This window comes from Macrosteles quadrilineatus, unplaced genomic scaffold (assembly GCF_028750875.1).
Source record: "Macrosteles quadrilineatus isolate MER2022 unplaced genomic scaffold, UCM_ALF_1.0 Scaffold_1__1_contigs__length_201487025, whole genome shotgun sequence".
NCBI classification, from domain to species: domain Eukaryota; kingdom Metazoa; phylum Arthropoda; class Insecta; order Hemiptera; family Cicadellidae; genus Macrosteles; species Macrosteles quadrilineatus.
In genome coordinates this window covers 52517607-52545410 of record NW_026542594.1, presented here as the reverse complement: position 1 = coordinate 52545410, position 27804 = coordinate 52517607, and the positions used below count along the sequence as shown (strand labels likewise).

Here is a 27804-nt window from a genome sequence, read left to right as displayed (position 1 = left end):
TTTTTCTTACAAAAATTACAATTCTTATGACTTTGTAATATATGCGATTTTAGAACCACATTATCATCACAGATTAAATCACATACCTTGCACAGTTTCACCTTCATTTGATGTACTAGCTTGTAGTGGCGGACCAAATTGCTCTTCTTGGACAGCGAAGCGGAGCAGTGTTGACAGGTCGGCATCACGCTCGAGAATGAAATATCACCCGGATGCCACTTCTATATATAGACTCGTCCCCGGTGACGTCACCACCTGAGGATTCCCCAGTCTCGTGACCGCTTCACTTGGCCCTTGTGACAGTGCCCGTAAAACTGTCTAAAAACGCTTATATCTCGAAAACGGCTTGAGATACGGCAAAACGGTTGAAATTCTGGCAAACGTAGTGGATGTCAACTTTTGATTATAAACAATATTACAACATAAAAAAATCAAAAAGTAAGAAAAAAATTTAACATTATTTTATATGGGTACAAATAAAATTTACCATGAAAAATCGTCTAAGTCCGTAAAACTATCTAAAAACGCTTATATCTCGAAAACGGCTTGAGATACGGCAAAACGGTTGAAATTCTGGCAAACGTAGTGGGTGTCAACTTTTGATTATAAACAATATTACAACATAAAAAAATCAAAAAGTAAGAAAAAAATTTAACATTATTTTATATGGGTAGAAATAAAATTTACCATGAAAAATCGTCTAAGTCCGTAAAACTATCTAAAAACGCTTATATCTCGAAAACGGCTTGAGATACGGCAAAACGGTTGAAATTCTGGCAAACGTAGTGGGTGTCAACTTTTGATTATAAACAATATTACAACATAAAAAAATCAAAAAGTAAGAAAAAAATTTAACATTATTTTATATGGGTACAAATAAAATTTACCATGAAAAATCGTCTAAGTCCGTAAAACTGTCTAAAAACGCTTATATCTCGAAAACGGCTTGAGATACGGCAAAACGGTTGAAATTCTGGCAAACGTAGTGGGTGTCAACTTTTGATTATAAACAATATTACAACATAAAAAAATCAAAAAGTAAGAAAAAAATTTAACATTATTTTATATGGGTACAAATAAAATTTACCATGAAAAATCGTCTAAGTCCGTAAAACTATCTAAAAACGCTTATATCTCGAAAACGGCTTGAGATACGGCAAAACGGTTGAAATTCTGGCAAACGTAGTGGGTGTCAACTTTTGATTATAAACAATATTACAACATAAAAAAATCAAAAAGTAAGAAAAAAATTTAACATTATTTTATATGGGTACAAATAAAATTTACCATGAAAAATCGTCTAAGTCCGTAAAACTATCTAAAAACGCTTATATCTCGAAAACGGCTTGAGATACGGCAAAACGGTTGAAATTCTGGCAAACGTAGTGGGTGTCAACTTTTGATTATAAACAATATTACAACATAAAAAAATCAAAAAGTAAGAAAAAAATTTAACATTATTTTATATGGGTACAAATAAAATTTACCATGAAAAATCGTCTAAGTCCGTAAAACTATCTAAAAACGCTTATATCTCGAAAACGGCTTGAGATACGGCAAAACGGTTGAAATTCTGGCAAACGTAGTGGGTGTCAACTTTTGATTATAAACAATATTACAACATAAAAAAATCAAAAAGTAAAAAAAAATTTAACATTATTTTATATGGGTACAAATAAAATTTACCATGAAAAATCGTCTAAGTCCGTAAAACTGTCTAAAAACGCTTATATCTCGAAAACGGCTTGAGATACGGCAAAACGGTTGAAATTCTGGCAAACGTAGTGGGTGTCAACTTTTGATTATAAACAATATTACAACATAAAAAAATCAAAAAGTAAGAAAAAAATTTAACATTATTTTATATGGGTACAAATAAAATTTACCATGAAAAATCGTCTAAGTCCGTAAAACTATCTAAAAACGCTTATATCTCGAAAACGGCTTGAGATACGGCAAAACGGTTGAAATTCTGGCAAACGTAGTGGGTGTCAACTTTTGATTATAAACAATATTACAACATAAAAAAATCAAAAAGTAAGAAAAAAATTTAACATTATTTTATATGGGTACAAATAAAATTTACCATGAAAAATCGTCTAAGTCCGTAAAACTATCTAAAAACGCTTATATCTCGAAAACGGCTTGAGATACGGCAAAACGGTTGAAATTCTGGCAAACGTAGTGGGTGTCAACTTTTGATTATAAACAATATTACAACATAAAAAAATCAAAAAGTAAGAAAAAAATTTAACATTATTTTATATGGGTACAAATAAAATTTACCATGAAAAATCGTCTAAGTCCGTAAAACTATCTAAAAACGCTTATATCTCGAAAACGGCTTGAGATACGGCAAAACGGTTGAAATTCTGGCAAACGTAGTGGGTGTCAACTTTTGATTATAAACAATATTACAACATAAAAAAATCAAAAAGTAAAAAAAAAATTTAACATTATTTTATATGGGTAGCATGCATTTTATATGGGGGATCATGCCCGAGTTTGCGTACAAACCTCGCACTATCAAGTTGATGATTTTGAGAATATATATGAGAATGGATGTGGATTTGAAATTTTAATAGTGTTATACAATGGTATTGAACATTTATATAGGCTTGTATAGGCCGAGAGCTGGATTTTTAAAAAAGTGGTCAAAAAAAGCTCACCATGTTATTCTTATGGGGAAAACGTGCCTAAAGTAATGGCTCTTTCTGGGTTCGCCACTACTCAAATTAGTGTAAAATAAATTTACAATTTATCGGTGTTATACTATGTCGTATAAGCGGTTAAATATTATACAAACAACACATTGGGATTAGTAAGGAAACATTATCATTGAAATTGACCAAATAAAAACAACTACTATGTCTATGCTCGAAATTGTAGCAGAGTAACCCACAATAATTTTAAAGTTTGTACTGAATAGTGAATATTAAAGTGAGTTAAACGTAATGGATAAAACTGTTTATGTTACGGAACGATTTTACTTTATTTTACAGTTAGATGCTCATGAACCGAGGATAAACTAAACGAAAGTAACATTTTTATGACTCAATTTTGGTACCGTACTCCAGAAGAGAGAAATTTATTATCTCCTGATTTTGTCATACTAATTAGGTATCACGGCGACTAATTTTTACTTTCTCCATAATACATAGTAAATACATAGTACATAGTAGTTAATACATAGTATAATATAAATAGTGAATTATAATTCTCCATATTATAATTCCTCCAAAATCTATATCTATAAAAGAGGAACTATGTATGTATGTACCTTATAGACTCCGCAACCGCTCGACAGATTGTAACGAAACTTTCAGGCATTATAACTAAGGCATTATTCAAGGGTGGTTTGTGTGTAGTTTGGTGCAGATCCGTCAAAAGGGCTCCGCCCCAGAGAGTTTTAAGGGGTCCAATGTCAGACTTTTGGAACTACAATGTTTACAAATAAATATATTACAAAAGCAGATGTTTACTTTTACCAACAGTTTTGTAAGTTTGATTAATCGCAACATTCTGTATTAGTCATGATATGAAATAGTGATACGATTTTTCCACAGAATGCAGAACAGAAAACTATTTTACTTTTGGGTAAGTCCAAATATATTAAACCCCAATCGCAGCACACCTGTGCACTCAACAAGGTTTGAATTTTCCATAAATATGTAAACATAAAAAGTAAAAAAACCTTTGACAAAGTATTATAAACAAAAAATAAAAGGGATGGCAATGCCTTAATATTATTATCTTTTGTTCTATACCCACACAATCTAACAAAAAATATTAATTGAATAATAATCGTGCGTGCTACTGTGTATCAGGTATTCAAATGCCTACCAATTTGTAATTAACCCCACCACATTACTGTGATTAAAAGAAGGAACTCCAATAATACTACTGTACTATTTATCGTAAAGAAAAATACCCCCGCCGCAGCAAACCTGCCGTCTAAGCGAATTTCCATTTGGCTGAATTAATTTTCAATCCATCTATTTAAATAACATTAGGTTTAACGAGTACCTAGGTTTGCTGCTACAAGGAAACTAATAAAGTGTGTGTTTTAAGTAAAATAATTATTGCTTAGTAGAAAATGAATATATTTGCCAAGTTTGATCAAAAGATATCCATAAACAAGCAAACTACAACATTTTACAATATTCTCCATAAGAATAACATGGGAATTTTAAATTTACAATTTTTTTAGTTTTCTCCGTAACTAATAACTGTACAAAAACACTTTGATATACTGAATTGTTTGTTTTTTTTAAGCTCTTTAAGAAGGTTTAGAGAAAAATTGGGAAACTTTGTGTTTTGAGGGTCAAAAGTGAGAAAAACCAATTTTTACCCCATAAAACCCTGTTCCCATGGTCCGATCATGCTGGATTGCGAACTCATTCAAGTTTATCCCGCCTTACACCTTCAAACCAAATTTCATCAAAATCGGATAAAAATTACTCAAGTTATCGTGTTCACGGACACATATACAGGGTGGTCTGGACCTAGCGTTAAAGTTTTTTTGGGGTGGTAGAGCAACACAAGTGTGACTCAAATCCACAATTTAAAAAAATATATTCCATAAACCCACTTGCAGAAACGTTATTTTGATTTGTTTAGAAAAACCTGTACATTTCCACAACATTTTAAAATTCCTCTAGTATTTTCATACATTTTTATAACTTTGACACTACCATCATATTCTCCATTAAATTCTATGTAAGAATAGACAGCTTTTGGTGAGCCCAAAGCTTCAGAATTGCTATTTAAATTGATTAAAACTAAGAAATTTTGATTTTCCCAAAAAAAGGTAAAAAATAAGCCTACAGACACTTTTTTTAAGAAAAATAGTAGAGATTAGCAAATTGCTACAGAAACTGCTCTAAAATCTTGGCTTTTAAAAAGTATGATTAGGCATTTTATTTCCTTCCTTTTAAGTACAGCTGTTCCAGTTATAGCTGTGGAAAACACGGTTTAAGGAAAACAAAAAACACACTATAACAAACCAAAAAGACACACATGGTAGTTTTTATTATTATAGAAACAGCATGAGGCTGCAACAAAATTTGTATCTAGACAATTTCAAAACAAATTACAAGTATTGGATTGATAACCAAACTAAAATGCAAGTTCATTTTAATTTATTTTCAAAATGTCCTCCATTCTCTCTGATGCAGGCTCTAGCTCTCTTCCGCATTCCTCCAACAGTCACTTTATGGCTTAGCTTATCCCTTAATGCCTGTGCTGCGATTTGGATCTTGTTTAGAAGTTCTTCTTCGCTATTGACTGGAGTTGCATAGACTTTGGACTTCATGTATCCCCACACAAAGAAATCCATGGGGTTTAGATCAGGAGATCTTGCGGGCCAGGGCACTGGACCTCCTCGTCCTATCCATGTGGGATAGTTAGCACTCAGCCAATCTCGAACGTTATTCGTAAAATGAGGAGGTGCTCCGTCTTGTTGATAAATGATATCTTGACGGAGCACAGGATCAATCCACATCCAAAATTTGAGGCAGATCGTGTTGCAAAAAGTTAAGGTACACGAACAAAAAGTTCTCTCCACTCAAACTTCCCTGAAAAATATGGGGACCTAAGAAGTGATCACCAATCACAGCTGCCCAAACGTTTACTGTAAACCTTTTTTGAAAGGACATTTCTCTAGTTGCCTGTGGGTTTTCAGTGCTCCACATATGCATATTGTGAAAATTGAATACACCTTGTCTTGTAAAAAGAGCTTCATCTGTCCACAAAATCTTTTTGAAAAAGTGGTATTGTTCAATGTCAGAATTCAGGAGGTAGCGACAAAAATCTACTCTAGCACCATGATCATTGGGTTCAAGGCCTTGAACTTTTGTGAAATGGTAAGGATGGAGTTTGTTTTTGTGCAAAATAGATAAAATTTTAGTTTTACTTACACCGATTTCACTAGCAAGATTTCTAGTACTTATCTCCGGGTCTTCACTAACTCGGTCCAGAATTTGTTCTTCAACGCACACTTCCACCGGTGCTGCACCCACCTCACTACGTTCCTTGTGTACGGATCCACGTTCTACCAATCGCTGATGCAGCCGCACAATCACTTGCGTACTGGGAATGCGCCTACCAGGGTAGCGAATGGTGTACTCCCTTTGAGCCGCACTTGCATTTCCATTGCAGAAACCATATATAAAATGCATTTCCGCATATTCCTGATTTGAATAGGACATCTTCAGACAACTAACAACGAGTAAATGACTGAAATCTATTAAAATTTTATCCACTGGATCAGTCAATACAAGCTTATCTCATGATAAGGTAGGCTGTAATCAGATACTGGACAATACCTTTCAGTTATCTTAGTAGAAAATAACATACTTTTCCTTGCCCCTAAGTTATTTTGTAATTTTTTGACTAAAATAAGTAATCTAAAACTAAAATTATTTATTTATCTCTTTGCTAAATAAATAAGTGACATTCTACAGAGTTTGGAAAACCGCTGTTAGCGTTTAATGGAGTTCGAGTGAAACCTTGTTTTCCATTTTTATACCTGGAATAGCTGTACTTAAAAGGAAGCAAATAAAATGCCTAATCATATGTTTTTAAAGCTAAGATTTTAGAGAAGTTTTTATAGCAATTTGCTAATCTCTACTATTTTGCTTAAAAAAAGTGTCTGTAGGCTTATTTTTAACCTTGTTTGGGGAAAATCAAAATTTCTTAGTTTTAATCAATTTAAATAGCAATTCTGAAGCTTTGGGCTCACCAAAAGCTGTCTATTCTTACATAGAATTTAATGGAGAATATGACGGTAGTGTCAAAGTTATAAAAATGTATGAAAATACTAGAGGAATTTTAAAATGTTGTGGAAATGTACAGGTTTTTCTAAAAAAATCAAAATAACTTTTCAGCAAGTGGGTTTATGGAATATATTTTTTTAAATTGTGGATTTGAGTCACACTTGTGTTGGTCTACCACCCAAAAAAATGTTTAACGCTAGGTCCAGACCACCCTAAATCTATATATATATATATATATATATATATATAAATAAATATATATATATATATATATAAATATATAAAAACGAATGGTGTTTTTGTCCTCTGGGGACATCAAAATGAAAAAGTAAATCGGTCCCGGGCCTAAGTCTTACCATGAGACCTACGGTAATAGCTACTTCCCTATAGGGAAATTCGCTAAAAAATACAATTTAAAATATTTGTTGTTAGCGAAGCAACGCGCGCCGGGTAACTGCTAGTTTCTATATAATTCTTCATATTATGGAGGAAGTATTGTTTTCGTCAAATTTCGGACATGGGAACGGGGGTTTATAGGGGGTTTTATCTGGTATAGATTGGTTTTTCCTATCTTTGACCAGAAAAACAAAAGATTTTGCAATTTCTTTCCAACAATTTTGTAGAGCTCAAAATAATAAATAATTTAGTATATTGAAGCGTTATTATGCGCCTAATGGTTACGAAAAAATTCCAAAAAATTGTAAATTTAAAATTCCTATATTGTTCTTATGGATAATAGTTTGCTTGTTTATGCACATATTTTGATCAAATTTAGAAGATGCATTTATTTCTTACTAAACTATTAAAATTTTATAAAAAATAACACATTTTTACCCTCCTTGTTGCAGCAAACCTAAGTACAAGTTAAACTAATCTATCTATATATTAATAGGCAAGCATGTTTCTTTAAAACCTTTTTTCTCAGCTCGTGTGCATCGTAGGTGAAATCTACGCATACCGTTAGAAAGCTATTTTCCTCTAGGTGTGCAGAATCCCTTTATAAATTTAAATACGCTCAAAGATAAGCACGAAAAATGAGTTTAAAAATTTGAAAAAATTAACATGGATCTTATGCGTTGCCATGGTGACGAAATAACAACGAAATATAAACAGAAAATCAAAACAAATGGAAGAAACTCCAATCACATGTTTTATTTACAGTGTGGGGTAAAAATAGATAAGTGAGTACAGTACATTGGACATTTTTGGTCGAGTTTCGACCACTGGACGACCTCTCGTCTATTCTATTTAAATAGGGAATACATGTGTTATGTTTAAGGATATATGTTAGAGTAAATCCAATCAGGCAAATGGAAATTCGCTTAGTCTGTAGGATTGCTGCGGCGGGGGTATTATTTGATATCAAGTCATATATTTATTTTTTATAACAATATAGATTATGGACATCTTATTTAAACTTTGGTATAATATCGTAATTTATTTTATTTACATCAAGTTTCATTTAAGATTGTGTTTTATTATGGATTATATTATATAAGGATGTATAATCTTCAATTGTTTAAAGATACATGGTAATTAAAATTTGCCAAAACTGATACTGATAGTCAGTTGCAATTGCAAGGCAGCAGCAGTTATATAGCCTGTAGCGCCGTGGCAGGTCGGGCTGCTTCCCGCATTGCAGTTCTCTGTTGCGTGCACTGTCACTATTTTGCCGGCACCGTTTATTTATCGAGATACTGTAAGTAAAGTGTAGGCTACATAGGATAAAACAACGTTCTTATTGCTTTCTTTAAAAACAAATACCTCCGTCGCTGCAAACCTGCAGACTAAGTGAATTTCAATCCGTCTGATTGGATTGTTACTCAAATCCTTATATGTAATTCTGTAAGACAAAATTTTTACCAGAAAATTTTGGACGTCTGGTAAGTCACAGAAAAGCGGGAGGGGTCTTAAATAATTAAAGGTCTTGACCCCAGGGACTCGGGAAAAATAGCAGAATTTCCTTAAAGTTACCAGAAAACGAGATACAACGTAAAATGTTCTCCATAATAATAGCATTAGAAGCCATTTACAGCTAATTTTCGTTTACTTCAATACAGCTGATCGTGATATTTATCATCAAGCCAGTACGCAATGTTAACACTTGGATTACTTATTAGCCAGTCAATTATGCAAAGTACTATATAAAACCAGGATAACTTTACCTATAATAATTGATACTTTTTAGTTACTTACGTTATAGAACGTGGAAATAAATTATTATACCTTGAAACTTTTTAAATTTGTGTACTGTAACATGAAATAACCACATTAACTGGACACTACATTGACTAAATTCAATAACAATTCAAGATTAAATGGAGACTTCTGCTTTGTTTTTATTTCAAAACATATGTTCTAGATTTATTCTACATTTCATCTATAGGCCTATTTGTTAATCAAGAGTTAAAGACAAACTTCCAATGGGAGGAAAAACAATATTGTTTGGAGATTTTAAACAGGTACTGTCTGTTGCTCGCAAAAGATTTAAGAATCAGCCGATGATTGGGACTAATTTGGTAGAATATGTAACGTCAATCGCACCTTTAAGAGGAATACCACAACATAAACTTACACTAATTTTAGTTTTTCATCAGAAAAAATCTAAGGTTAAGTTTGATTAATGCGGATGCCTTTACTTTACACTAATGTTGTTAAACTTTAACAAAAGGAGTATAAACTTAGAAATATTAACTGGGTAGGAATGCTAGCGGGTTTGTCCAAGAACTAAGCTTGCCTCAATACACCTTTATTTGCTTTTCATATTTGACGAAGACAATTTCAAAAATTCCAATCAGGGAAGTTTTTTTTTATCACCATTAACCCCAAGACCAAATCTACCTTAATAAACCAGTATTTATTTCACAAACAATTATATGTTTGCTGACTTTGGCAGAGTTTACCTATATGTAGTGATTCGAATGATTTATTGAAAATAACATCAACAAAGACAAACAAGACAAACAAAAAATTGTTTTTTACACCAAAGATGTGGCGTACAAGGATATCTATTCTGACACATAAATAATATATGTCTTATAGTTTGTTTGAATATTAGAATAATTTGTTTTATATTATTGAGGTTTTTAGGGGCTTATGTCCCTACAAGCCACTAGTATTTCAATAAACAAGGCATATTAATTCTCCATTTAAATAACTTTAAATTTAACGAATAGGCAATATTTAAGTGAAATTCGCTTTAATTAAATTGCAGGTTTTCTATGGCGGAGGTATTTAAATGATGTATTCTCGTTGGTCTAATTTAAGCACCTCTGTTGAGAAATTTATCGTAACTAGCAGTCTGCGTCATTTCGTGACTTCAAAATCTGTGATATATTTAATTGATAAGGGTGAAAACGATTGTTTCTCATCATATCCGTATTATTTGTATTGTGTGTCCTATTATTTTCATCGCGTGCGTGATCTCTTGGAGTCATCTTAATGAAATTACAAATGCTAATGAAACATACTATGCAAACACAAAATCTCTTCAATGCATTTTAAACAAATCACATTACAGTATTATACTTAAACTAGGTAAAACCCGTCGAAATCGACGGTTACTTTCAAGGCTTACGTTAATTCATCTATCTGTGGTAAATTGGTGAAATATACATATTTTGAGCATTTAACGTTGTTTAAAGAGTAATTAGTGTAAAAAGAATAATGATATTAATTGCGTAAATTGCCAAATTTGGTTGATCATTCAATGAATAAAATATTCCCCATACCGTACGTCATCGGAGTTATTAGTATGTTATCTGGTATCTCTTCCTTTGGAAGAACCTTTAAATAGTATTAAAATCGTATTGGTGGATCTTTTGTAGTTAAACACTTCCGTGATTTCATCAGTATAATATGATTTTATTTCAAAAGAAAATATGTTTTGAGAAGACATATTCTAACTTCAAATGGAGGTATATCCGTTAACAGTGCAAGTTTGATTCTTCCTTCGTCACGTCGCGTCAGATCATATCGTACTTTTGTGCCAATGTATGAACCCTCTAGCATAGTTTTGAGAAATTGATTGTGGGACTGTTAAAGTTGGAATTCCTTGACATGGGGGATGTCAGTTAGTTCTCTCAGCCTTATCTATAACATAAAGTTTTCAATATAATCCCTCCACGGAATGTTATATGTAGTGGAATACTTGAAGTGAAGTTGGCTTTTATTCTTGAACTGTTAGGGGCCTCCTCGTTCATGGTCTTGCGGCTTCATTGGCAACAAATAATGCAAATGACATAGCAATGGGACATTTCCAAAAAGCAAAAATACTGTAAATTGGCTGTTACGTATATATATTGATGTTTACATATTGTTAATAAACGTATCTTATAAAGGATTATGTGATCTAGTTTAAGGAATATGACCTTTCTGTCATGACAGTAGCTGCTTAAATAGTATTTTCTCTTTGTACCATATTTTACAGCCAACATGTTGTGTTATTTTAAATAATGTTACCAACCCAGTGCGCCAAAGTTCGTAATATAGGCAGGTGCAAATAATTTGTCGAGATGGGTACCATTTTAGGCAATGTTTCTATGTTTTTATTTTGTTCGACACGATAAGAGCAGATATTTCTACATAAATATTTGATATGTGTAGAATAATATGATAAAATAAAGGCAAAAGTGGTGAAAAAGGCAGACACCACCCCGTACAATAGATATAAGGTAGTTCAATAAGAAATAATTAAAGAATTGCCGTGATAAAAGGATTTTCTAATGATTTCGTAATAGAACGTTATATTGCAAAACATAACATGATCAAGAAGAAAATCAATTTTAAAATCAGAAAATAACATTGCAAATACTTATTTGGTAGAATTCAGTAACTCCCAATAAATGTGTGTTGTTTGAAATACAATTTAAAAATGATCAGCTGTTTCATTAAAAAGTATTATTCACATGGCCAAAATGTAAACAAATCTGTGGAGGGATCTTTAAAGTCTTCTTGGGCAAAGTCCTGAGGGATTTTGCTTAGTTTTTCTTTTGGTAACTTATCTACAGACCTTCCTTTGGACACCTCTACCAAGTATCTACGCCCAGCCGTTCTCTCAAATTAGTGGGGACAAAGTTTCCAATTAAATATTTAGATTCCCCCATGTTAATCTTATGGGAGAAACTCCAACTTTGATGGCCTGTGGGGCAAAGCCCGAGGATTTTGATTACAGGAATTGGTGAAAGGGGGCGTCTACACAAAAAATACTTTATTTTGACACGTCGTTTGTAAAGATCCGTCCATTATTAACGGGGGAGTAGTATTTCGTAGAAATCGCCTTCACCTATTATATATAAGGATTCCTTAAGCCATCAGTAAAACATACTATGAAAACATAAAATCCTATCACGACAAAAAATACAACGTAAGTAATTTTCTTCTTTAGGTACATAAAAACCAACTACAGTTATAAGATAAGTAAAATTTTCAAAAACATTTTACATTTTTACTAACTTCACTCGTTCACTATTATCGTTGACTATTGGATACTGAATTGTATATTGTCTATTTATGTACATTTTATATTTTTTTTCATCCCTTACTATATGTATTAATATTGGATACTGTATTTTTCATTATTACTGTTTTGGGTTATATACCTGTACTAGCTATTGTAGCTATTGTAAATTGTTTATGAATAAATAAATAACCCCATTTTCGTATGGATGTAAACAAAATTGTATTATGGCCATCTTTTTTTATGTTAACAAATGTAAACTTGAACTAGTTCAGATGATTGACAACAGAATTCAGCACAAAATCTGAAATTGTAAAAGCATGTAGAACGAAGGCTTTCACAAGGTATCATCCAAACCCGCAAAAGGCACATCTAGAGGAAATATTTTCAAAAAATATAGATTATTTTTTTTTTTGACAGCTCTTCATCGTGTAACCACTCACGCTGTTGGCTTGCAACTGTACCAAAAGTTGTAGAATTTAACGGGGAACAAGGAAATAATAATTTATGTATACCTTTTATTGTGATTATTTTTAATATTCGTAAACTTTTTTTCAGTCATGCCCAACATGTTTGCCAAAAAATAGTAATGAAATCTCATTGAAACATAATATTCTATCTATCAATGCAAGCTTTATTAAAATATCTCGTAAATTTTTCAATCTAGGGGTAAAATTGTTCAACAGACACACTGATCCAAGGAACCATTTCCTGAAGTTTGTCAGGGTTCCTGTGAAACACTCTGTAGGCCTACAATAAAACATCAATATGATTGAAAAAACAAAAACAGTAACCTCGTAAACAATTTCCTTAAGAATCTTTCGAAAACAAGAATTTACTTATTTTAATGAAGCATAGTAATAGGTACACAGTACAGAAGGTTTGAATATTGAAAAAAAAAACATTCTTATGTTTACACCTAGAATCAGTTGTTTTTCAACTACAATATTGGTGTTAAACGCCATCAGTTGCTTCACGTAGCCTTTTCCTTCGCCCACATAAAAGAACCATACGTTTAACTTTGGAATAAAGAGAGAGACCAATAACGGCTGTATTTTTATATACCAGTATTTACTTATTCTGTACACACTTATAAAATATCCTTACTGACTCAACGACACACAATTCGTGCTCTAGGATCTTGAAGCTGATTCTGTTATGGAAATGATAAATCATCAGTGGTTCAGAAACTTTCGAGTTTACAACACTACAGTGCCAAAATATTTACAGTCTTTTCGCACCACACGTTTTATTTAGTGTGGCCTTGACCACACCCAGCAACTTGTAAAGTAATATCCAGCTTTATACCATTTAAATACTCGTACATATAAATATAGGGGTTGTTCTTTTCTGCATTCAGGATTAAATGCTTTTGTTTTTCCAAATCACAATAACAATGGTTTCCATGTAAAACAAATTATGGACGTCGTCGATCAAATATCACATGTCCATTAAACGTCAACTGCTTCCTGGTCCCCGACATGAGAGACAGGGCAGATGTGACAGAAGATTGAGGAAGTCGTAGAGTTGCAGTAGCATATAACTCATGTGATGCAGCTACAGCTGTTGAGATGAGTTCCAGGTGGGACTACCTCGGCACACGACCTCAGTAGCATATAACTCATGTGATGCAGCTACAGCTGTTGAGACGAGTCCCAGGTGGGACTACCTCGGCACACGACCTCAGTCTCACACAGATGTGACGCAGCTGCTAGATGACAACAATGTTCCTGCAAGTGACATAATTATCGCTCCTATGTCAGTCAAACTGGCACTGTTGATGGGCATTGCAATTATCGTCACTAAACAGTACAGTACAGTACAGTACACACATGACAAAATACTGTACGTATGTAATGATTCAAGCTCTTTTGGAGAAGTATAGAACATATATAGTTATTAAAAACTGGAATAAGAGCAACACCTTAGTAATCTCTAGCAGAAGACAGTCTCGCTACTGACTCTAAAAAATATAAAGACACATAGTCACATGTACATGTTCATAGATCACAAAAATAATAAGTCGCGCTACACATTTCCCCCCCTGTATGAATGACTGGTAGCCGCCGACTATTGACATTTCTACAGCAGATTACAGAGGTGATGACATCGTTGCAGGTGAGGCTCAGTCAGTCAGTGAGTTGACATTCCGTTGAGAGAGGTGAAGTCACATGTGTGACTGACTGATGCTGATAGCCGCCACTGGAGTCTAAACGCCGCGCCGTCTACAACAGAATATATAGGCTAATGGGTTGTATAACATGGTATAACTGACATATACACGTTTTAGTTTGGCTAAATTTTTAATATTTTTTTAAGTTAACATAGGCCTAGCTAAAAAAAGGTACACTCGCATTAGTATTAAAAATTAAAAGGAAAAATTATCTAAGTATTATAATCTGTGTATCTATATCTCTTTATTTGTTTGTTCTCAGGTAATTTTCCAAGTTCTGATATGAAGTGATATTGTATTGCCACTTTGTGAGTATTGTAGTGTTTAAATTATACAATTCTAACATATTTATTTTATGACTAAATAATAACCAAAACTAATCACATTACAGTAATCATTGTCATTCACTTTATTTTGCTTTGACATCGGCTGTTCTCTTTGAGAAACGTTCTCGTTGCCCTGGAAGTTCAACGTGTCCTGTTAACGTTGCATCTGCACAGCAGTAAACACATGATCAGCTGATCAGCAAAATTGAACAGTTTGAATGGCGTACCTTGTCTGTAGTGTACAGCCGTACAGCCTACTCGCACAAAATTGCCGAACACTACAACTACATAGCACACTGGTAAATGGCAACGATGTAAATCGTTGGTAAATGGTCGGCTCCCTCATTAGCTGTTGCCAGTAAAACTAATAACTGTTTGTTTGTACTGAAACTTCACTCAATTTACCAAGTGGGCCAGTGTTAGGTCAAATACAGAAATAAAATTAATATATTTTTTCAATCCTTGACTGACGGAAAAATGTTCTTATAAGCTTAATTACATGAATCTTAGTTCGATTTATGTTATTGTTCCAGTAACTGGTTACGGTGTTATTCTTAAATAGATTAAATTTACTGTCGTCTATATATAGTCTGCTATATTTTTTTTCAAATTAACAAATTATTAATTTCATCATGCAGGTTAATAACAAACATTGTGTGTATTTTTATAGCAAAATCTAATCTAAATCTAATCTGTTTTATAGGTAACTGAGCCGATTATTTTTCTATATTCGGTTTGTATTAAGAGTGAACAATTGTTTACTATAATTCTTTAATTTGCATAACGTCTGCAGGATATATAATGTTAATTATATGCGCTGCCTACTGTATGTGAAGAAAGTTACACATTTTCTATGTTGTAATACTGTGTTATGTTTTCAATGCTAAGCATGACCACTGTAATTAAATAAAATGTAAAATAACGTTCGATCACATTGATCACAACATCTAACATTAGGTAAGTTTGACAAACACAACAGTCGATGTATCTGAGGTATTCAGGCCAAGGTTTACTGCCCATACCTCCAAACCCTGCTGACATTTAGTCAGAAACAGATCCACACGGAGATATGGGCAAAACTCGTACTTTTCTGAGTAGGCCTAACTATTGTGTAGTTTACCCTTAACTTTTAAAACGTTATTAAAATATATTTATTGACCCTACATTATTATTTTAAAGATACATAACTCAATGTGCATGAAACTTAAAGGACTCGAACAAATCCATAAACTTGATTAAAGCCATATAAAAAAAACAATAATACTGTAGAACTGTTTTTCGACGTGTTTCGAGGAGGTGTTCTTGTTTTTTTGTTTTTTTTTTTTGCTCTAAACCGTGCTTAAAATATTTTTCCAACTGATATTATAGTTTGTTTTAATAGTTTAAAATATTAAATTATTTTCTTTCAGGCCATTGTATTATGACCATGTATTATCCTTCACCAAGGATACAATCAAATCAAAATTACTTTGGAATTTAGCTTCTTTAGTTTAAATTTGGTTGGTCAACTAACTAACAATAGTAATATCATCACTGGGGCCTAAATTGACTCTTTTTTATCTACCCGAGTTCAAGTTTTACGATCGAGGTGAAGCCGAGGTCGTAAAATGAGTGAGGGTTGAAAAGACATCTTTTGCCTGTGTGATGAACCACATTTTTCGTTATATTGCTCCATTATTTGAACAAACTATGTAAAAAAAAAACTAAATAGTTTTCACTTAAAGATAATCTCTCAAAGTTACTTCTAAATCGTTTTTAATTTAATTTGCAAATGGAAACAAGCAGCTGTTTAGTAAGTGATTCAGTCGTTTCGTCTATTACAATTATGTTAGTGTACATTATACTACCGATACTTAAAACTATCGGAATTTCAATACAAAAAGTAGTGTAAGTGAATTAACGGAAAAGAACCACCATTTACAATAAGGCAACATTTAACTAAAATCGATTAAGCAATCGATACATACTTTCGATACTTGCAGTAATTGTTAACAATAAAAATTTACAAATGATTTGACAACAGCTGATTTTTACTCCCTAGGGGCTACAAACGCTTTTTACTCCTATAGAGTAAAAATGCTACTTTAGACCATCGATCTCTACTACATACTCTATAGACCCGCAACGCATGCATTAAAAATTGCTGTTTTTGCTGATGTAAAACGAAACATATTTAATGATTATATTATTTTTGTTTCACTTTTAATAGTCTAATTGGCCAAATGCCTATTGTAAAATCTATTGTTTGCATAATTTCCTAGGAACAAATTGTGAATTGGTAAGCTATTCTATAAAAGTGATTGTATTATGGCTTTCCAGCCAAACATTTTTACGACGGGCAATTCATAAAACAATTTTTGTACCATGCTTGAGCATCATTTGTAAGTCGTGTAAGTGTTTTTGCTTCTGGACCACGAACACTACGTCCCTACGAACGTTTAATTTAGTTTCATTCGGGTAATTATTTGAATGCAAGCATAAAAGCATTGAATCGCTGTCACCGTCTCCCTTACTTCGTCACGTTTGAAGATTGTTTAAATCCCTCGGCTGACCTGATAGCTAATAAATATACAAATACATTATAACATTATACGTATACATAGCGTAGCCAGTATTAAAAATAAAGTGTAAATGTCAACAAACAAAGTTCTACTTAATTTAAATATCGTTCATACATCACGCACATTCATGCATGCATGCTGTGCATTCATATAACATTTGCTTACATATTGCACATGTATTAAATATTTACATGTACTGTGGTATTGAATTTTTGTAGCCGTTGTTGTTAGCCACTTTTTGTATTTATTTTGTATTGAAATGTTAACTTGTTATGATTTATCAATATGTTATCTCTTGTTATTGAAATGTTAGCTTGTTAAATGTTATGTATTTTTTTCTCTTGTTATTGATATGTTAACTAGTTATGTTATGTTATTATTAACTTGTTATCTCTTGTATATCTGATAGATTATTTTCTAGCTGTTATTGTACGCCTCCAACAAGATAAATTTTGTATATCAGCATTGTTATTGAAACCATCTATCTTATTAAAATATGTATTTGAAGTATAGAACCATACAATCAACATTGGTTATAACTGTATGTCCTATTGTAAATTGCATTGCCTTAAAATAAATAAATAAAAATGTGTTAAGTGACGCAAATTAATTAGTTATGCTACATAGGTCTACATTTAACTTAAAACGGGTTAAAACGTTTCTTTATTCTATGCTAAAACAATGAGAGAATGGTCTAATTTGTGAGAGTTACAGGCCATGTTCAAATAAACAGAAAACAATTGATTATACTCCCAATAAATGAGACCAATCTTACTATCCACCCCCACACGATATGTCTGGCGCCATCGTCTGCCACCCCTCCAAGGGGGCGCTGAGTGGCAACACGCGCGGACCACCCCAAGAACGTAAAGACAATAATCAACTACCCCCCCCCCCCCCCCCCCAATCAGTCGATTAACCTAATCCAAGCATTTTGGGATAAGGTGGGTACGAACGAAATGTATATAAGCTTAAATACGTGCTGAAGTCATTTATTTGTATTTTTAAACCCAATTTATTAACAATTATTTTCTTGGTTTTAATCGGGAAAGTAACCAAATCTGCTTATTTTGACCGCAGAGCAAACTAGAGATGTATTTTGGGTCGCGTCCGCCGCAAGTGTGCCGCCGGAACAGGAAATGACAATGGATCAGACATTTCACAGCCCATTGGTCGGATTTGGGCCAAACAATCGCTACCCGCACGCGTCGTTGGTTGGCCCGATTCTGAGAGTGGACTTTTGATATCGTTCTGATACCTGGAGTTAAACCAAAATTCAGTTTCCAATAGTCAATGATACTACGTAATAACAGTTATTTGATGGAAGTTGTGTCTTTGAGCTGTAGAAGGTCGTTAGTTTTTGTGTTGCTCCTGGTCGGTCCAGATGAGGTGTGTACTGTGTAGTGCCTCACTTCCTGCTGGTCTCATCCCCTACAACACGTGTTGTCACTGTCGTCTTTGTCGGTGTCTCAGGTCTCCCTCAGTAACACCACTTCCTATATCAGACATCACACACCACACGCAACAGATCACTCACACTCTGTATTTTTGCATTGTTAAAGTAGTGCCAAGACAAGAGACAATACACTACACATCTTTGTTGAGGATTCTATGTCTCCGGTCTGATGGCTTTACCGAGCACTCATGTTCAGCTGTCTATCTCGACAAACAATTACATTTTGTAACCTACTCTAAACTATTGTTTCTTGTGTGAACTCGCACTGTGGGGATGTACAGTAATAAAGTTAAGTAAATTTTAAGTCCTGAAAAAATATATGTAAATGTAAATTAGTTCGACTGTTTGAGAGCTTGTCGTGAGGAAATACGAATACATGTTAACTAAGCATGTACTTATTTGATTTAAACTGTTGTGTTATGAATTTCTTAGACGGTCGCTGGTTCAAAGACGAATTTCTCGTTTCATAGGGAATGCTACATCTGACCGGCAAACAAGACTTTCAAAAGGAATTTTCCCTTTCAGAACCAAATGTTCGCCCTCTATCATCTGGGGCTGATGTGAGTCACATGGGCTGATCCGTTCTAGGAAGACAAAGCGTTTAGACCCATTGTGAGGCTGAGACACATGGTATCACTTCCCTTCAGGACTAATTTGGACTATTTGTCTCCCGGACAGACCAAGCTCACATTTCGCAACGACTATACTGAATATGGCATTGCAACCGATTGTAACTAAACTACGATTAGCTTTGATGCTATATGGTGAGATACGTTATTTTGCCCTGTGAGCCCAGAACTGACAGAAACTAATGGAGATGAAAGGAGTGCGATCCAGAAACTGTCCATCGTCTGATCCCTCGAGGATGCCAAGATTCTAGTGTAAATATAGAAGTGGAGGTCTACCTCGCTATGCTCACAGCTACTGTACACGTACGGTGTATATGTCACAGTGAATTGCTATTGAATACTGAATTATAGAAGTGGAGGTCTAGCTCGCTATGCTCACAGGTACTGTACACGTACAGTGTATACGTCACAGTGAATTGCTATTAAATACTGAATTATAGAAGTGGAGGTGTACCTAGCTACGCTCACGGCTACTGTACAGTCTATACATCACAGTGAATTGCTCTTAAAAAACTGAATTATAGAAGTAGAGGTGTACCTCGCTACGCTCACTGCTACTTTACATCGCTGAATTAATCTATTTACTTATTTAATACGCAAGCAGATATTTTGTGACAATTACTCCTCCGAAACTACTGAACCGATTGTCATGTTTTTGGTGTCATTGGAAAGAGCGTAACGTGAAGTTGTGCAGGAAACTTTCTTTTTAAGGAAATAATTAGAGAGTGAGGCCCTGAGGCCCTTTAAAGTTTCACATTTCTCCATAAGGATAACATGGGAGATGATTTTTATTTACAGAAACATATGTTTGTTACTTGAAAATAGTCAAAGTCTACTACATAATAATTTATTGCTGTGTGTTATGACTGTTAATGTATACTACATTTCAATCAAGTATTGTGTACCTTAAAGTTTACCCATAATGGATCTTAATAGGCCCTACTTTATTTTAATGTTGGGAATAGTAAAATTTAGTTGAGAATAAGTTACCATGATTTAGAAAACTTTACTATAATAGTTTATGTATTTAAACTCACAAATCTTTGACATTATTAAATCGTTTTATGTAAATAAAACAGCTGATTGACAAATCAAACAAATCATCTACTTCATGTGAATAATGTTGTTACACAAACATAGTTTTTTTTTTTACCAATAACTTGAGTCTTTTTTACTTCTGGGTGTATTTTGAGTTTGCAGTTATGAAAGCACCGAGCCAAGTAACTTTTATCTAATTTTCTTTATAAACTAACAGTATTAATGAATTAGTACATGAACTTGACAAGTTAGGTAATTAACTGTCAGTATGGCAAGGGGAAGAAGAGTGGGTCCTCGAAAACAGACAAAAGCGGAGACATCCATCAGAAAATCCAACTGAGTTTTTAAATATAGAGGTCAGTGTATTGCCAAGACTCAGATTAGACTAATAAAAGGGGGCAGTGGTTTTATTTATGTGGAATATTAATACATCAAAAGGGCCTCATTAATGGCACAAGGCTTCATGTGATCAGAATGGTTAACAGCTTAATAGAATGTAAAGTCTTAACCGGGACAAGTAAGTGGGGACATATGTTGATTTCGAGGATAAAAATGTGCCCGTCTGAAACAAACTTAAGTTACCTTTTTAAATTGAAAGATGCTAATTTATGTTATCTTTGGCATTTGCAGCACAAACCCTTTATTTAAAGATCAGCACTGTTCTTACCCAGATCAATTTCAGTCATGAGCAACTATATTGTATGTTGTTTTAAGTAAGGCTACATCTTTTAATAGGATACGCATATTCATTACGGAAAATTCTGACCAGGGTAATCTTCCTGAAGGTAACTTTAAGACTAAAATCGTAGTATTCGTGGAAGTGCTTTTGTGATAAAAATATTGTTTTTTAGTGTTTATTTTTAAAAGTATATTCTTCAAACAGCATTGTAAGACCCTCAAAATATGCTTCATAGGCCTTTTGGTTGATATGATAAAATGTTTTGTTAAATGTGTTTTAAAATCTTTAACAAATAACTAGGAACACACTTGAACTTGAACACTTATTAATATACTAAATATAATACACATACAGCTAGAAAATGACTGGACTGCTTCCCTTCTAAGGCTTTATTATTACTGTATTTAATTTTCGACGTCGAGTCAATATTAATAACAGGATGAATTTGTTTTCTAAATGCATATGTTATTTTGCGGGGCATTGAGCCGCACAGGTTCACTAGTTGCTATAAAATAGTCCAATTATAGAAGTAGAGGTGCACCTTGCACTGCCCACAGCTACTGTACATCGCTGAATTCATATAAAGTAGTGTAACTAATTATAGAAGTGGATGTGTTCCTTAATTTGCGCTTCTCACAGCTACTGGTACATCACAGTACATCGTTGAATTCCTATGACCTCGTGACCACACACGACACGACAGCAATATTTTACAGTAGAACTTCGCTAATTTGAACCTCGATAATTCGAAAACCTATATAAATTAACGTTAGTAACCTCTATAATTTAAACTCACTCTGTTTTGTTCCTATTTGCATTAGACTGTTACTAAGCTAAGTTTCTTTTATTTACAATGAATTAGTTCATCCTTTTAAACTGTTTTCTGTTGTGTTTGTTATATTATGTACGATATAAGCAATCCTGAGGTGTACTGATTTGATTTGTATGGTTGTAAAATGGAGATGCCCGTTAAAAAAATAAATAAATAAATAAATAACGCTTGTCTGTTCCCCTCAGAAAACCTCTAAAATTCGAAAAATAATATGCCGTTAATTGAGCGGAGCGAGCAAAGCGAGCGAAGCTCTTATACGTCGACTTTTATGCATTTCGTAATACGCAAACTCCACCTAGACGGCTGAATCAATCGTTTTCAAATTTTGGATGGTGATAAATACCATATCGGTGAGTGCCAACATCTATATGGCGTTAAAAATAACTCTCAGGAATCCGCCCCACTAGGTCTCAAAGTTTCAATGTAATCCTTATGGAAACAGTATTTAACACATAAACAAAGACATATAATCAGTTGTTGACTTTTGAATGCAGCAGATAAAGAAATAGCTGATAGCATTATTCCACAGATATTAGAACAGAAACGGTATGGATCATAAATATAATCAAATGACGACACTAGCTTGAGGTCCGTGACGTAGGAAGTGCTAAAGGAAGTACTAAAGGTGAGCAGTCTGGAGTGTGGAAACTGTTTATGACAATTAGATTTAGGTATCTGCATTCCTAAAATTCTATGGGAAGGGAGGAAAACGGGTCCGCGACGTAGGAAGTGGTGAAGGAAGTGCTAAAGGTGAGCAGTCTGGAGTGTGGAAACTGTTTATGACGATTAGATTTATGTATCTGCATTATAAACATTATAAGGGAAGGGAGGAAAACGGGTCCGCGACGTAGGAAGTGATGAAGGAAGTAGTCAAGGCGAGCTGTCCGGAGTGTGGGAACTGCTCATGACCTTTATATTAAGGTATTTGCAATCCTATGATGCTATGGGAAGGGAGGGAAACAGGTCCGTGACGTAGGAAGTGGTGAAGGAAGTAGTAAAGGCGAGCAGTCCGGAGTGTGGGAACTGTTTATGACGATTAGATTAAGGTATCTGCATTCATAAAATGCTATGGGAAGGGTGGTAAACAGGTCCGTGACGTAGGAAGTGGTGAAGGAAGTAGTAAATACGAGCAGTCTGGAGTGTGGGAACTGTTTATGACCATTAAGGCATTACCATTAGTGACCATTGACCATTAGTACTCACTAGGACACCCGGTCGCTTATCAACCGGCGATCTGGTTGACGAGCGACCAAATTGCACAAATATCGCCGTGTGTGTACGTGTCTGTCAATTTGGTTGACGGCGATTTGTAGGTTGCCAGGCAACTTTTTGGTTTTCGGACATGTATCGAAAACCTGGGGGTTTCCGATCAACCATTTTATCGCCGGGCAATCAGATTTCTAAAGGCTAGTACTCACTAGGACACCCGGTCGCTTATCTACCGGCGACCTGGTTGACGAGCGACTAAGTTGATGATTGAACGTTTTATTGCCGGGTGGTACATACTAGGATACCTAGCACTTTCAACCAAGCTGGAAATCAAAATTTGGTGGGGATGGACTGTGTTTGGTTCTGGAATCTAGTTGCACTGACCTGTGTGTTGTGACAACATGCCCACCTACGAAGAAGAGATTGCTGCCGCAGTTATAATTCTAATTAATTTCAGTAACCATAGAAGAAGGAATACATTGTTCAAAAGATTTTGGGCTAAAGAAAGGCTTCAACGCAGACTCAGTTACAGCCACATGGCACTTCTACGAACTTTGCGAGATGATAATCCTCAGGATTACAAGAATTATTTGAGGATGTCAGACGACAATTTCCGTCACATTTTGCCATTGGTGACGCCTCATATTGGAAAAAAAGCTAGCTTGAAAGAGACCACGTTTGGCACTAGCACTGTTTAGTTTTGACAGTTGACACAAACAGTGTACTGCGCATGCGCTAGCCGTCTTTAGTTGATCAACTTGGTCGCTGAAGCGTACACACTCTAGTTTTTTGAGAAATCTGATTGCCCGGCGATAAAATGGTTGATCGGAAACCCCCAGGTTTTCGATACATGTCCGAAAACCAAAAAGTTGCCTGGCAACCTACAAATCGCCGTCAATCAAATTGACAGACACGTACACACACGGCGATATTTGTGCAATTTGGTCGCTCGTCAACCAGATCGCCGGTTGATAAGCGACCGGGTGTCCTAGTGAGTACTAGCCTTAAAAAAACTAGAGTGTGTACGCTTCAGCGACCAAGTCGATCGACTAAAGACGGCTAGCGCATGCGCAGTACACTGTTTGTGTCAACTGTCAAAACTAAAAAGTGCTAGTGCTAAACGTGGTCTCTTTCAAGCTAGCTTTTTTTCCAATATGAGGCGTCACCAATTGCAAAATGTGACGGAAATTGTCGTCTGACATCCTCAAATAATTCTTGTAATCCTGAGGATTATCATCTCGCAAAGTTCGTAGAAGTGCCATGTGGCTGTAACTGTGTCTGCGTTGAAGCCACTCTTTAGCCCAAAATCTTTTGAACAATGTCTTCCTTCTTCTATGGTTACTGCAATTAATAAGAATTATAACTGCGGCAGCAATCTCTTTTTCGTAGGTGGGCATGTTGTCACAACACACAGGTCAGTGCAACTAGAGCTCGAACCAGATTCCAGAACCAAACACAGTCCATCCCCACCAAATTTTGATTTCCTGCTCGGTTGAAAGTGCTAGGTATCCTAGTGTGTACCCCCCGGCAATAAAACGTTCAATCATCAACTTAGTCGCTCGTCAACCAGGTCGCCGGTTGATAAGCGAGCGACCGGGTGTCCTAGTGAGTACTAGCCTTTAAGATTAAGGTATTTGCAATCCTATGATGCTATGGGTAGGGAGGGAAACAGGTCCGCGACGTAGGAAGTGATGAAGGACAGGTAAAGGCGAGCTGTCCGGAGTGTGGGAACTGTTTATGACGATTAGATTGAGGTATCTGCAATCATAAAATGCTGTGGGAAGGGAGGAAAACAGGTCCACGATGTAGGTGGTGGCGAAGGAAGTAGTCAAGGCAAGCTGTCCGGAGTGTGGGAACTGTTTATAACCATTGGATCAAGGTATCTGCAATCCTAAAATGCTATGGGAAGGGAGGTAAACAGGTCCGTGACGTAGGAATAATGATGAAGGAAGTAGTAAATGCGAGCAGTCCGGAGTGTGGGAACTGTTTATGACGATTAGATTAAGGGATCTGCAATCCTAAAATGCTATGGGACGGGAGAGAAAAGGTCCGAGACGTATGAAGTGGTGAAGGCAGTAGTCAAGGTGAGCTGTCCGGAGTGTGGGATCTGTTTATGACGATTAGATTAAGGTATCTACAATCTTAAAATTCTATGGGAAGATAGGGAAACAGGTCCACGACGTAAGAAGAGGTGAAGGAAGTAGTAAGGTGAGCAGTGTGGAGTGTGGAAACTGGAAACCGTTTGTAGCAGTTAGATTAACGTATCTGCAATGCTGAAATGCTATGAGAAGGGATGGAAGCATCCCTACGACATAGAAAATGGTGAAAGAAGTAGTAAAGGCTAGCAGTGCGGAGTGTGGGGAATGTTTGTGGCAATTAGATTAACGTATCTAAAATGCTAAATAGCTATGGAAAGTGGTGAAAACAGGTCCACGATGTAGGAAATGGCTTAGAAAGTAGTAAAGTATGAGCATAGTGTGAAAACCGTCTGTAGTAGTTAGATTTATGCATCTTTAATCCAAAAATGCTATGAGAAGGGAAGGAAACAAGTCTATGACGTAAGTGGTGAAGGAAGTAGTAAGGCTTGCAGTGCAGAGTGTGGGAACTATGTTTGGCAATTACATTAATGTATCTGCAATCCTTAAATGCTATGGGAGGAGAGGGAAATAGGTCCACGACGTTGGGGGTGGTGAAGGAAGTAGTAAAGGTGAGCGTGTTGAGTGTGGGAATGGATTAATGTATCTGGTAATGCTAAAACGCTATGGGAAGAGACTGTAGACTGTAGGTTAAAATAATTACAAAGCACGAATCGATACATATTTCGATACATGCAATCGTTTACAATAGAAATTTACAACTGTGTTGACAACAGCTGATTTTTACTCTATAGAGGATAAAAACTATTTTTACTTCCTAAAGAGTAATACCCCCGCCGCAGCAAACCTGCAGACTAAGCGAATTTCCATTTGACTGATTGGATTTACACTGAAATGTCTACTTAAAAATATAACATTTATTCTTGATTTAAATATAATTAGGTTAACAAGTACTTAGGTTTGCTGCATCAGGGAGGGTAAAACTGTTTTTTTTTAATGTGAATAGTTTCGTAAGAAATAAAAACATTTTCCAAATTTGATCAAAATATGTTCACAAACAAGCAAACTACAACAGTTTTTCCATAAGAATAACATGGGAATTTTAAATTTACAATTTTTTGGAATTTTCTCCGTAACAATTAGGCGCATAATAACGCTTCAATATACTAAGTTATTTGTTTTTTTAAGCTCTACAAAATGGTTTGGAAAGAAATTGCTAAATTTTATGTTTTTTGGGTCAAAAATGGGAAAAACCTATTTTTACCCCATAAAACCCCCCGTAAACCCCCGTTCCCATGGTCCGATCATGCTGGATCACGAACTCGTTCGAATAAACGTACGTTTACACGTTTGTACCAAATTTCATCAAAATCGGATCATTTTTGCTCGAGTTATCGTGCTGACGGACACACACACATATATATATATATATATATAAATAAAATATATATATACATATATATATATGAATTTGAACGGATGGTGTTTTTGGCCTCTAGGGACCTCAAAACGAAAAAAAAATCGGTCCCGCGTCCAGGTCTTACCATGAGTACTACGGTAATAGCCTATTCCCTATATGGGAAATTCGCTAAAACTGCATTTTTAGACCCGCAACGCATGCTTTAAAAACGACTGGTATTACTGTAGTATGACCAAAACAATATAATATAAACCCTTGATGACTCCGCTCAATTTTGTGGATGCCTCTGCGAACGCCACCTAGTTTAAAATGGTTTTTACGCTTAGCCGAATTTGATCATACCCGAAACTCGAGCATCTACAATTCGAATTTGTTGCCGTAATTCGAACTGTTACCTCCAAAATTCAAAGTCTACCTCTACAATTCGAACTGCGTTACCGTAAGTCTCTGTAATTAGAATTAAGGACAAAAAATCCGTCTGTTGAAACTTGAACTACGCTCTTATTGATGTTCCAACAATCTATATAATTAATACGCTACATGAAACTTTGTCGGTTGAACTCCTCCGCCATTTCTTACAGATTTTATCCATTGACGTCTCATTGGAAAGAGCGTGTCGCGTAGATTTGCAAACTGGCCTTACATTTTTTAAAAAGTCCCTTGGGCTCTGCCCCAGTGGCTTTGAAAGTTCCCATGTTATCATTATGAAGAACATAATTGTTTACATTTTGATTATATGTATAATTTAATTGGTGTTATTTATTTTTCGATTCAAAGTCTTTTAAACTCATCGAAAATTACTTTACTACTTTACTTCTCTGCAACTGTTCGATTTCGAGCAACGTGTTTACTAGTGTGTTCTTAGTGTCCGTTCTCTCAAACTCTCTACACTTTAAACTGGGACCTCCATAATTTGAATTTTATTTATTCTGACCTCTATAGCCTAATTCAAATTCTCTATATTTCAAACTTCCTATGATTCAAATTTATTGTCTTTCCTCTGAAATTCGAATTAGCGAGGTTCTACCTATATTAAAGTGATTTTAAATGTTGTCTGTGAAATCACCATTTTCATCAGGAGTATATTTATCTCTAAGTGGTTCTCTATTGTGTTACTTAACCGTTACCTCCGTCCATACTAGTGTCCTGCA

At 34.8% G+C, this 27804-nt stretch overlaps 1 protein-coding gene across 4 annotated transcripts in view; it reads left to right on the top strand.

Moving 5' to 3' along the window:
• The window catches only part of LOC128983067 (rhotekin-like), a 194687-nt gene that overhangs the window by 111702 nt on the left and 55181 nt on the right, over positions 1–27804 (top strand). The window lies entirely within an intron of this gene.